We start from the raw sequence: 10,840 nt of genomic DNA on the forward strand, positions 1-10,840 counted from the left end.
CACATGATACATCACGGTTTTGATGCTCTCGAACACGGCCAATATGTAGGGGATCTAGTTCTATATCGTGGAGCTCCGCCCCATAGGGGAGCTCTGCTCCTATTGGTTTACCCACTGCCCTAAGGCAGCATCAGCCTGAGACAAAATTATGCACACACCTGCAGCCAATAGGAGTACAGGTGTCCCTATAAGAGGGGATGCCTCCCCTCAATCAGCCTCCCTTTATCTTCAGCGACTGGACTAGACTGAAGAAGCCAAGAAGACCCGAAGAAAAGACTCAGGACGAAGATACGCCGTCGATTTTCCAGTTCATCGACGTTGTCCTAGAATGAGCACACCAGGAGATTTTCCACCCCCAAAAGCTCTTTTCAGAGCTCAATGCAGATGCTCCTCCATGGCGGCCGGTGACTCCCACGACTTATGTTTCGTGTGTTTAGGGTCCCTGCATGCCAAAGAGGGCGTCTGCAGTCCCCCTAATTGCGCCTCCTGCGCCCTCCTTTCTGTAAAGGAGAGGAAGCAGCGTTGGGCGTTTTTTAGGGAGGATATCCCCCTAGAGGACGTGCTGTCGATTTTAGCCTCTGCTTCAGAGGCGTCATCTGACGGCGCAGACTCAGGGGACGATAGGGACTTTGAGGATGAGGCTGACCTTCCAATGGAACAGTCAGACCCCGTCCCTCATACCTTCAAGCCCCCCTATCCTTTGGATAGAGAGAGGGCTGGTAGTTCCTATGGCGATGACGACACGGGCTCTGAGAAATCAGAAGCCCTGTCCTTCGCTGCAGCATCTCTGAGAGCGGATTTTCCGGGTCTCATAGAGAGAGTTGCCAGACGGTTGGAGATACCGCTGCCCCCTATTCCCTCCGCCGCGGAGGTTGATTTAATGGGGGGCGGCCCGTACTCCAGGCCAAGAAGAGCGGCAGAGCCATTGGCTCCTGCCATGCCTTCATTGGCCAAATACGTCGAGGGCTCATGGGAGGCACCTTTAGCCGCGCGTTCGCCGGCTAAAACGTACCTCCCATTCACTAGAGTGGAGGGAAGGTTCCAGGGCCAAAACAAAGGAATCCCCAGGTTAGAGAGCGCCATGGCAGCGTATCTCGTACCGGGTTCGAGTCCTTGGCCCTCTTCCAAAAAAGCCATGTTGCCATCTCAAAAGGACCGCCTCACAGTGCAGCTGTTAGAGAAGTCCTTTAATTTGGGAGCCCAAGCTGTAGCAGCAGCTAACAATATTGCCCTCTTGGCAGCCGCTCTGTCCCGTTTAACCACGGGTAAGACAGAGCTGGAGCCAGAGGAGGTGGAGGAGGCGTCCAGGATTTCTGGCGCCATCCTACACCTAACACAGGCATCGGCCGTCTGCTCCGGGAGGTCCATGTCCACCTCGGTGGTCGCGGAGCGACACCTCTGGTTGTCTTTGACGACCATGAAGGAAGCAGACAGGACGTCCCTCTTGAACGCCCCCCTCTCTGACGACGGACTTTTCGGAGTCGCCGTCAAGGAGGCGACGGAGAGGTTTTCAAGACTGGACGAGGAGAAGAAGCAGTTGGCCAGACACTTGCCATTGGCCAGACACTTGCCATTGGCAAGGAGGTTAGGCCCTGCGCCGTCACAAGGACCATCGACTTCCGCCCCCCAGAGTAGACAAGGGTCTACGGCGAGGCGGCGTATCCGGCGCCAGTCGGCGGCCACAGGAGGCAGGAGAGCGGGCTCAGCCCCCCCAGCAGCCACGGTGGCCCCGTTGCAGCCGGCAAGGGAGGTGGTGAAGACTCCGACCTGGGCCCCCAAGGGAGGCCACAAGAGGAGGCGCACATGACGGGACGCGGGGGAGCGGATGGAGGTCACGTCATCCTCGAACGCGACCACTGTTCCCCCCCACCCTTCGGTTGAAGGGATGGGTGATGATGCTTATGCTGTTGTTGATGTATGTAATAAAGAGTTGGCTCCACCTGACTTTGTCAAAAAAGAGCCCCTTTTCCATAATACGTCCGAGAGCGTTCAAATCTCACCCTCTCTCACCTACCACTCTAAACGCCGTTCAGCCCACCAGGGGTGCGTTGCTGAACAGGCAGTTAGAGTAGGTACACATAACACTTCAATAAGAAGTGCGTCACAGAGCAGACAGCAGTCTCTGTCAGATTCTGACATGATGACGCAGTCGCTATTTGGGGATGGCGCACTATCACAGACCAAGGTCTCTGTTAGTGCGATTCAGACCCATGCTGCGTTCACAGAGGGCCCGATTACCACGGTCACGACGGTGCCCAGTGTATCGGCGCCCCCACTTCTCTCTGAACGCGCCATTACTCACCACACTGAGCGTAGTTCATCCCACCGAAGGTGCAGAGCTGAACGCACACAGGAGGTGAAAGGAGAAAAGATACCGAGACGCCGTCTTGGTATATCTCAAAGAGACCTCACATTACAGACTCCAAGGAGTGTTGTAGTGAGTGCCTCTCAGAGCAGGCTACAGCCTCAGTCAGTTGACATGAGGACACAGCCACGGTTTGGGGATGGCGCACTATCGCAGACTAGGGTCTCGGTTAGTGCGATTCAGACCCACGCTGCGTTCACGGAGGGCCGGATTTCGAAGGTTACGGGAATAACTGACGTATCTGAGCCCCCACTTCTCACAGAACGCGCTAATACTCACACTGAGAGTGATTCAACCCACCAGAGGTGCAGAGTTGAACACACACAGAAGGTGAAGGCTAAGAAGGTATCAAGGCGCCGCCTTGGGTTACCTCATAGAGACCTCATATTACAGACTCCTAGGAGTGTTGTAGTGAGTGGCTCTAATAGCGAATTGCAGGCATCTACGATGACGCAATCGCTTACTGGGGATGGTGCCCTGTCGCAGGCTGTGGCCTCGGTCAGTGCAATTCAGACCCGTGCTGCGTTCACGGAGGGCAGGAATTCGACGGTTACGAGATTAACCGACGTTTCTGACCCCCCTTTGGGTTCAGAACGCACCAATGTTTCCTCTCCCTTTCATGGGAGGCCCGCCTTGGGCTGTTCCACCTCCTCAGTGTCAAGGAACAGCGGCGGCAAGGGCCATAGAGGAATACAGGTCCTTCCTACTGAATGTACCACAGCTTCGCGCTCGGCCACTTTCTCTGCATTGCTGGCAGTGGCAGCGAAGCTGCACCCTCTCACGCTGGCTAGAACAGACGTTGCAGAAGGGTTATGCTCTCCAATTCCATCGGACCCCACCCCCGTTCAGGGGAGTGGTGGAGACGGTGATGAAAACGGCAGAAAAAGTGGCCGCTCTGGTTTCAGAGATTACGGAACTTTTGGCGAAGGAGGCGGTCACAGTGGTTCCCCAGGAGCAAAGGAACAAGGGGCTATATTCGCCCTACTTCCTGGTGCCCAAAAAGACGGTGGGAATGAGGCCGATATTGGATTTACTCATTCTCAACGAGAGCGTAACCAAACGGCCCTTTCGAATGCTAACGACAAAACCTCTGCTGGAATGTGTCCAGAAGGGATACTTTTGTACGAGCATAGACCTAAAGGACGCGTACTTTCATGTGCCGGTACAGCCGCGTCACAGGAAGTTTCTGCGATTCGCCTTTCAAGGGGTGGCGTACGAATACACGAGGATGCCATTTGGGTACGCCCTGGCACCTCGCACATTTTCCAAGTGTGTGGAGGCGGCATTGGAACCGTTGCGTCGTCAGGGAATACGGCTATTAGCCTACCTAGACGACCTACTGGTTCTCGCCCCGTCAGCAGAGCTGGCGTTCACTCACACAACACAGACAGTGATTCATCTCACACGTCTGGGGTTCGCTGTGAATTGGAAAAAGAGCGCCCCCTGGCCCAGTCATCAGATTGTCTACCTGGGGATACAGCTAGACACTGTAATGATGAGGGCTCGAATTTCGGACCCTCGCAGGGTAGCCTTGTTGCTAGCCCTGAGGAAGTGTCGTCCGAATCACACGGTGACGGCGCTGTCGATCATGTCACTCTTGGGTCTCATGTCGTCAGCCCACTCTGTGGTTCCGCTGGGACTCCTGCACATGCGCAGGATACAGCGATGGTTCGCCCAACTAAGACTAGACCCAGTGCGTCAACGTCATCGGTTGGTGGTGGTTCCCCTCTCGCTCAGTGCAGATCTGAACTATTGGAGAAACTCGCGCGTTCTCACGCACGGAGTCCCGATAGGCAAAGTGTCCTCCTACATCCCAGTGTTCACAGATGCGTCTCTGACGGGATGGAGAGGGACATGTCAGACCCAAGCGATAGGAGGTGTGTGGCCTCCTTCGAGTCGCCACATCAACCTCTTGGAGTTGGAAACGGTTCGACTGGTTCTGACCCACTTCGCGTCTATCCTACGGGGTCGCGATGTGCTGGTCTGGTCAGACAACCGGACCACAGTAGCCCACATAAATCGCCAGGGAGGAGTCAGGTCTCCTGCTCTCCACAAGGCGGCAGAGGAATTGTGGCTGTGGGCTCACGAGCACCTTCGCTCATTGAGAGCAGCACACATTCCGGGCTACTTGAACGTAGGAGCAGACCTCATGTCAAGAGGGGGTCCTCGAGACGACGAGTGGTGTCTGCATCCGGACATTGTTCTCCAGATTTGGGAACAGTTCGGGAGAGCCGAGGTGGATCTATTCGCGTCACGTGGGAACGCGCAATGTCCCCTATGGTTCTCTCTGAGGGAACAGGAAGAACCGCCACTGGGAAGAGACGCTTTTGCGCACTACCCGTGGCCGAGAGTTCTTCTGTATGCATTCCCTCCGTTGTCCTGCATTCTCCCACTGTTAGCCAGGGTGAGGTCAGGAGGGCTGTCAGTGATACTGGTAGCCCCCGATCGCCCAGGGGCTCCTTGGTTTGCGGAGATGAGTCAGATGTTGATTGCGCCACCTTGGCCAATTCCACATCGACGGGACGCGCTGTCTCAGGCGGGGGGCACGATAGGGCAGTTGCCCATAATCGGCCAACCACTGAAAGCCTGGCTGCTGAGAGGGACAGGCTAGAGCGCCGTGGGTTATCTGATGCGGTGATCAGGACCATACAGGGTTCACGTGCCAGTTCCACTTCTAAGATGTATGCCAGTAGATGGAACGTGTTTTCACGATGGTGTGTCACACAAGGTGTAGACCCCATGAGCTGTCAGGTTGAGAGTATTCTCTCTTTCCTACAGCTCATGTTTGATGAGCAGCGATCGCCCGCCACCATTAAGGTGTTTGCAGCGGCGATTTCAGCTTGTCATGAGGGGTTTGGCAGAGACAATGTCTTTAGCCACCCTCTAGTGAAACGTTTCCTTTTAGGAACGCGGCGGCTTAGGCCAACACCTAGAGCCACGCTTCCTCAGTGGGATTTGGCTTTGGTACTCAAAGCGCTATGTAAGTCGCCGTTCGAGCCATTGAATCAAATACCCCTCAAGATGCTGTCTATTAAGACAGCACTGTTGCTCGCTTTGACTACGGCTAAGCGTGTTAGTGATTTGTGTGCTCTTTCGACGAGACCCGACTGCCTAGCCATTAATGGCGATCTGAGCAGAGCGGTGTTACGTCCTAACCCGGCATTTGTGCCGAAGGTTATTAGGAGTTCATATAGATCACAGACCGTGGAGCTGTGGGACTTTTCTCCTCCTCCTCATAGAGAGAGGAGTGAGGAAAGGCTCCATCGACTGTGCCCGGTATGCGCCTTAGCGTGTTACGTCGAGCGCACAGCAGCGATTAGGTCATCGCCTCAGCTGTTTGTGTGTCACGGTGCGGCTGCACTAGGGAGACCACTTTCGAAACAGCGTCTGTCTCATTGGCTTTGTGAGGGCATTAAGACAGCTTACGAGGCAGCGGGGCGACAATTGCCTCAGGGTATCAGAGCTCACTCCACTCGTGGAGTAGCAGCTTCTACTGCCCTTTTCAGAGGAACAGGGGTAGAGGATATATGTAGAGCGGCGTCATGGTCAACACCGTCTCCATTTATCTGTTTCTATCTCTTGGATATGTCTTCTAACTCTTTGGCTCAGTCTGTACTCAGCGTGGCTGAAGGGAGACTTTGAGCAAAATGGAGAGGAATGCAGGACTGTAGAGACGAGGTCTCTATCAGGTCCGCTTCTGATAGAAGGACATATTTTTGGCATGACTCCTGACTGACAGGTTTCAGTACAGTAGAGGGCATGTATTGATCTGCCCACCAGTGATTCACTGGAGTGGGGCGGCATGATGAGGGATAATAGTAGTAACTTGGTTACGATGCTATTAGACCGGTCATGTTTATTTGACGGAATGTGATGTCATCTATCTGCTGGTTCAGATTAGTATGAATCATGTTCTGGGATCTGCCCACTAATCTCTGGAGTTCCATTGATTGAGTGAGGCGGCCTACCGTATACACAATGTAGAGTGACACGTTGTGTCATTCCATTAGTGGTCGGTAGTATTGTAACAGGATATGAGGTACCATCTATCTGCTAGTACAGATTAGTATGGCTTATATTCTGGTGATCTGCCCACTAGTCATTGGTGTTGCCATTGGACTAGGTGGGGCGGGTTTTTAACCGATGACGCAGTATATGTTGACACTTGTAAGGTTACAGTGGTCACAGTACTGCGGGACTTGGTTTGCAGCCATTGCTAGGCCTGACCTTTTCATTTCGATGGGGAAGTGTTGGGCTCGGCAGGGTACATTTTGGGAGCGCTACGCTCCGCCTTAAACCAATAGGAGCAGAGCTCCCCTATGGGGCGGAGCTCCACGATATAGAACGATTAGTTACCGGAGTGTAACTCCAGTTCTATGAGTGGAGCGGAGCCCCATAGGACTAAGGCCCTGCCGACCCTCTCTAGTCTGGCTGAAGATAAATATCTCGGGAGGCTGATTGAGGGGAGGCATCCCCTCTTATAGGGACACCTGTACTCCTATTGGCTGCAGGTGTGTGCATAATTTTGTCTCAGGCTGATGCTGCCTTAGGGCAGTGGGTAAACCAATAGGAGCAGAGCTCCCCTATGGGGCTCCGCTCCACTCATAGAACTGGAGTTACACTCCGGTAACTAATCGTTTCAGGCGTTTATTTTACACCTGCTACATTAGATTACTGCTGAGTGGGGCAGAATGTCTCAAGAGGAGAATCACATTGGTTGAACCACATACAGACTAGAATAGGTCTAGATGTCACAAAGTTCATTGGCTACTGTGGTCTACTAAACAGTGTGTCAACAGGGGCGTAATGATTACGCCGATTCTGTTGCTAAACATTTCTTAAACGGAACGAAACCGGGAGGGCCCTACCTGAATTTGTCCAATAGAAACTCTTGTTTGCTCTATTTGTTTCCGCTTGGTTCTTAAATGGTAAACAGTTTCCGTAATGAATACACCCCAGTTGTACAATCATGAAACTTGACATTTAATACAAAAAGGGGAAAATCTAAATTGTTATACCAGTGAACATTACAAAGCAATATGCCTAGATGTAGGCTATGTTTATGTAGTTTACATGGGTATAACTTGTAATCCAGATACTGTATATTATAATTTATTTCATAATCCATCAATACCCACTCTCATACAATGTTGATACATATCCAATTGCATTTATTCTCTTGGTCAAACAATAATCAATATTTTGGTATGGTCTTCACTTGGTAAATGTACATTTATGAAAAACAAATACTCCTCTCACTTTCCAACATCACAATGTCATGAACTATGCCTCTATTCATATGCCACATTTTACGTAGTGTATTCAAAGTCTTATGGCTTTGGCATATATCTTGATGGCCTGAACCTGAGAGCAGAGTGTGTACTGCCAAGACCAGAGTCTTCATAAGTTGGTCAGCTATGATAGATGCCTCCTGGTCACTATGGAATAGGTCTCTTTTGTAAGATGTGCTCTGTGACAAAAGACAAAGTTGCAACATTACCTCACTTGCCAAGCATACAGTACACAACAATATCATTTGAATAGGAAATGTATTGTGGAATGCTTGTGTATCATCCCCACTGTTCCAGGAGACTTCAGAGCTGAGGTACTGTCCAATTGGGAATATTTGGTGTCTGTCACAGATCTGCTTAGGAGGTCTGGTGAGAGGATTCCCCTCCAGCTACACCTGCCTCAGAGACTGGAGCTGGCCCAGATCAGGAGATAAAGAATGGAGAAGGTTCCCTACAGGAAGTAGCATTGTGGAGTTGGTTTCAAATCAGTGTGGATACATGCATGATGACAGGTCCTTAGAATGTACACTAAATAGGCTACTAAATTACTATAATACCTATTTTGATAGTTCACATATTCTCTCAAATATAGTATTTCTGGCTACATAGAACATGCTCTGATGGTTTCTAACTACATTATGCATGATCCCTACCTTTCAACTCAAGATGATGTAAGCTTTGCATGGATGATATATATTTGAGGAGGTAGGAAATTGAGTTGTTATTGGCTATCAGCTTAGTAAGGTGCTCCAGCTCTCCGATGCTCTCAGGAATCTGCTGCACTACATTGTCTGAGAAGTCCAGTTCCCTTAAACGTCTTAGTTTCGACAAGGTCTTTGGCAGTATGGTTAGCTGACAAGAAGACACACAGATGATGAGAAACATTTGATGTCTGTCCAAAATGTTAATGAATTGTATTTTAGCTCTAATGGTTGGTGCAAAAACGTTCTCTTCATTTATGCTCACATTTTAGTCATTTAGCAGGCGCTCTAATCCAGAGCGATTTACAGTTAGTGAGTGCATACATATTTTTTTTTTTTTTCATACTGGCCCCCCGTGGGAATTGAACCCACAACCCTGGCGTTGCGTACGCCATGCTCTACCAACTGAGCTACAACAGAGCCTGGATTCAAACCAGGATCTCTAGTGGCACAGCTAGCACTGCGATGCAGTACCTTAGACCACTGCGCCACTCGGGAGCTGACCTTGATGCCTCTCCTGTGGCAGATTTTCAACTTTTCAAGTGATCTCAGATCACATACGTTCACAGGAAATAGGAAGAACCGATTATTGGAGTCATTGTATTTCTGATGGAACTCGTCTATCTGATTATCAGACAGGTCAAGCATTTAACATGGCGCAACTCAAGGGGGAACACAGTAAGCCAATTCCCCTGAAGTAGGAGCACTTGTACTCTTTTCAGGCCGGAAATTCCTTATGGAATGGTCTGAATTGAATTGTAGCTCAGATCCAAATGGATTAGACTTTGAAGTTGGTAGAGATGCTTGGGGAATGAACCAGTGAATCGGTTTTTGCTGCGATTCAGGTGCTGCAAGGTGTGGATTTCACCAATGTCAAATCAAATCAAATTTTATTTGTCACATACACGTGTTTAGCAGATGTTATAGTGGGTGTAGCGAAATGCTTGTGCTTCTAGCTCCGACAGTGCAGTAATATCTAACAAGTAATATCTAACAATTTCACAATTATTTATTCTGGAAGTGTTGGGGGGTAACTTAGATAATATGTTTTTACTGATGTCAAGCGGACATAGAGAAAGTCCAGAGCACAGACCCATTGGGAAGTTGAGGAGGTAGTTAATACTAAGATCCACTGAGGTCAACAATGAGCAATTTATTATGTTGAGGGGGAAATGAACCCTTGAGCATTCAGTTTTTCCTCATCAATTTATACACAATGCCCCATAATGACGAAGCAAAAACAGGTTTTTAGAAATGTTAGCAAATTTATAAAAAATAAAAAACTGAAATATCACATTTACATAAGTATTCAAACCCTTTACTGAGTACTTTGTTGAAGGCGATTACAGCCTCGAGTCTTCTTGGGTATGACGCTGCAAGCTTGGCACACCTGTATTTGGGGACTTTCTCCCATTCTTCTCTGCAGATCCTCTCAAGCGCTGTCAGGTTGGATGGGGAGGGTCTCTATTTTCAGGTCTCTCCAGAGATGTTCGACCGGGTTCAAGTGCTGGGCCACTCAAGGACATTCAGAGACTTGTCCCAAAGCCATTCCTGCATTGTCTTGGCTGTGTGCTTAGGGTCGTTGTCCTGTTGGAAGGTGAACCTTCGCCCCAGTCTGAGGTCCTGAGCACTCTGGAGCAGGTTTTCATCAAGGATCTCTCTTTACTTTGCTCCGTTCATCTTTCTCTCAATCCTGATTAGTCTCTCAGTCTCATGGCCTGAGAGTCCTTTAGGTGCCTTTTAGCAAACTCCAAGCGGGCTGTCATGTGCCTTTTACTGAGGAGTGGCTTTGTCTGGCCACTCTAACATAAAGGCCTGATTGGTGGAGTGCCGTAGAGATGGTTGTCCTTCTGGAAGGTTCTCCCATCTCCACAGAGGAACTCTGGAGCTCTGTCAGAGTGATCATCAGGTTCTCTGGTCACCTCCCTGACCAAGGCCCTTCTCCCCCGATTGCTCAGTTTGGCCGGGTGGCCAGGTCTAGGAAAGGGTCTTGGTGGTTCCAAACTTCTTCCATTTAAGAATGATGGAGGCCACTGTGTTCTTGGGGACCTTCAATGCTGCAGAAATGTTTTCGTACCCTTCCCCAGATCTGTGCCTCGACAGTCTCGGAGCTCTACGGACAATTCCTTTGACCTAATGGCTTGGTTTTTGCTCTGACATGCACTGTCAACTGTGGGACCTTATATAGACAGGTGTGTGCCTTTCCAAATCATGTCCAATCTAAAAACCTGTTTTCGCTTTGTCATTATGGGGTATTGTGTGTAGATTGATAAGGAAAAACATTAATTTAATCCATTTTACAAAAAGTCTGTAATGTAACAAAATGTGGAGAATGTGAAGGGGCCTGAATACTTTCCGAATGCACTGTAGACAGGTGTGTGCCTTTCCAAATCATGTCCAATCAATTGAATTTACCACAGGTGGATTCCAATCAAGTTGTAGAAACATCTCAAGGATGATCAGTGGAAACAGGATGCACCTGA

The 10,840-nt window shown here is 49.9% G+C and overlaps 1 non-coding gene across 1 annotated transcript; it reads right to left on the minus strand.

Moving 5' to 3' along the window:
* Window positions 1-8,703: 8,703 nt before the first annotated feature.
* Window positions 8,704-8,780, minus strand: trnaa-cgc. The gene has a single exon. It is a non-coding gene; the product is annotated as a tRNA-Ala (tRNA).
* Between the last annotated feature and the right edge of the window lie 2,060 nt (window positions 8,781-10,840).

This window comes from Coregonus clupeaformis, chromosome 17 (genome assembly GCF_020615455.1).
Source record: "Coregonus clupeaformis isolate EN_2021a chromosome 17, ASM2061545v1, whole genome shotgun sequence".
NCBI lineage: Eukaryota > Metazoa > Chordata > Actinopteri > Salmoniformes > Salmonidae > Coregonus > Coregonus clupeaformis.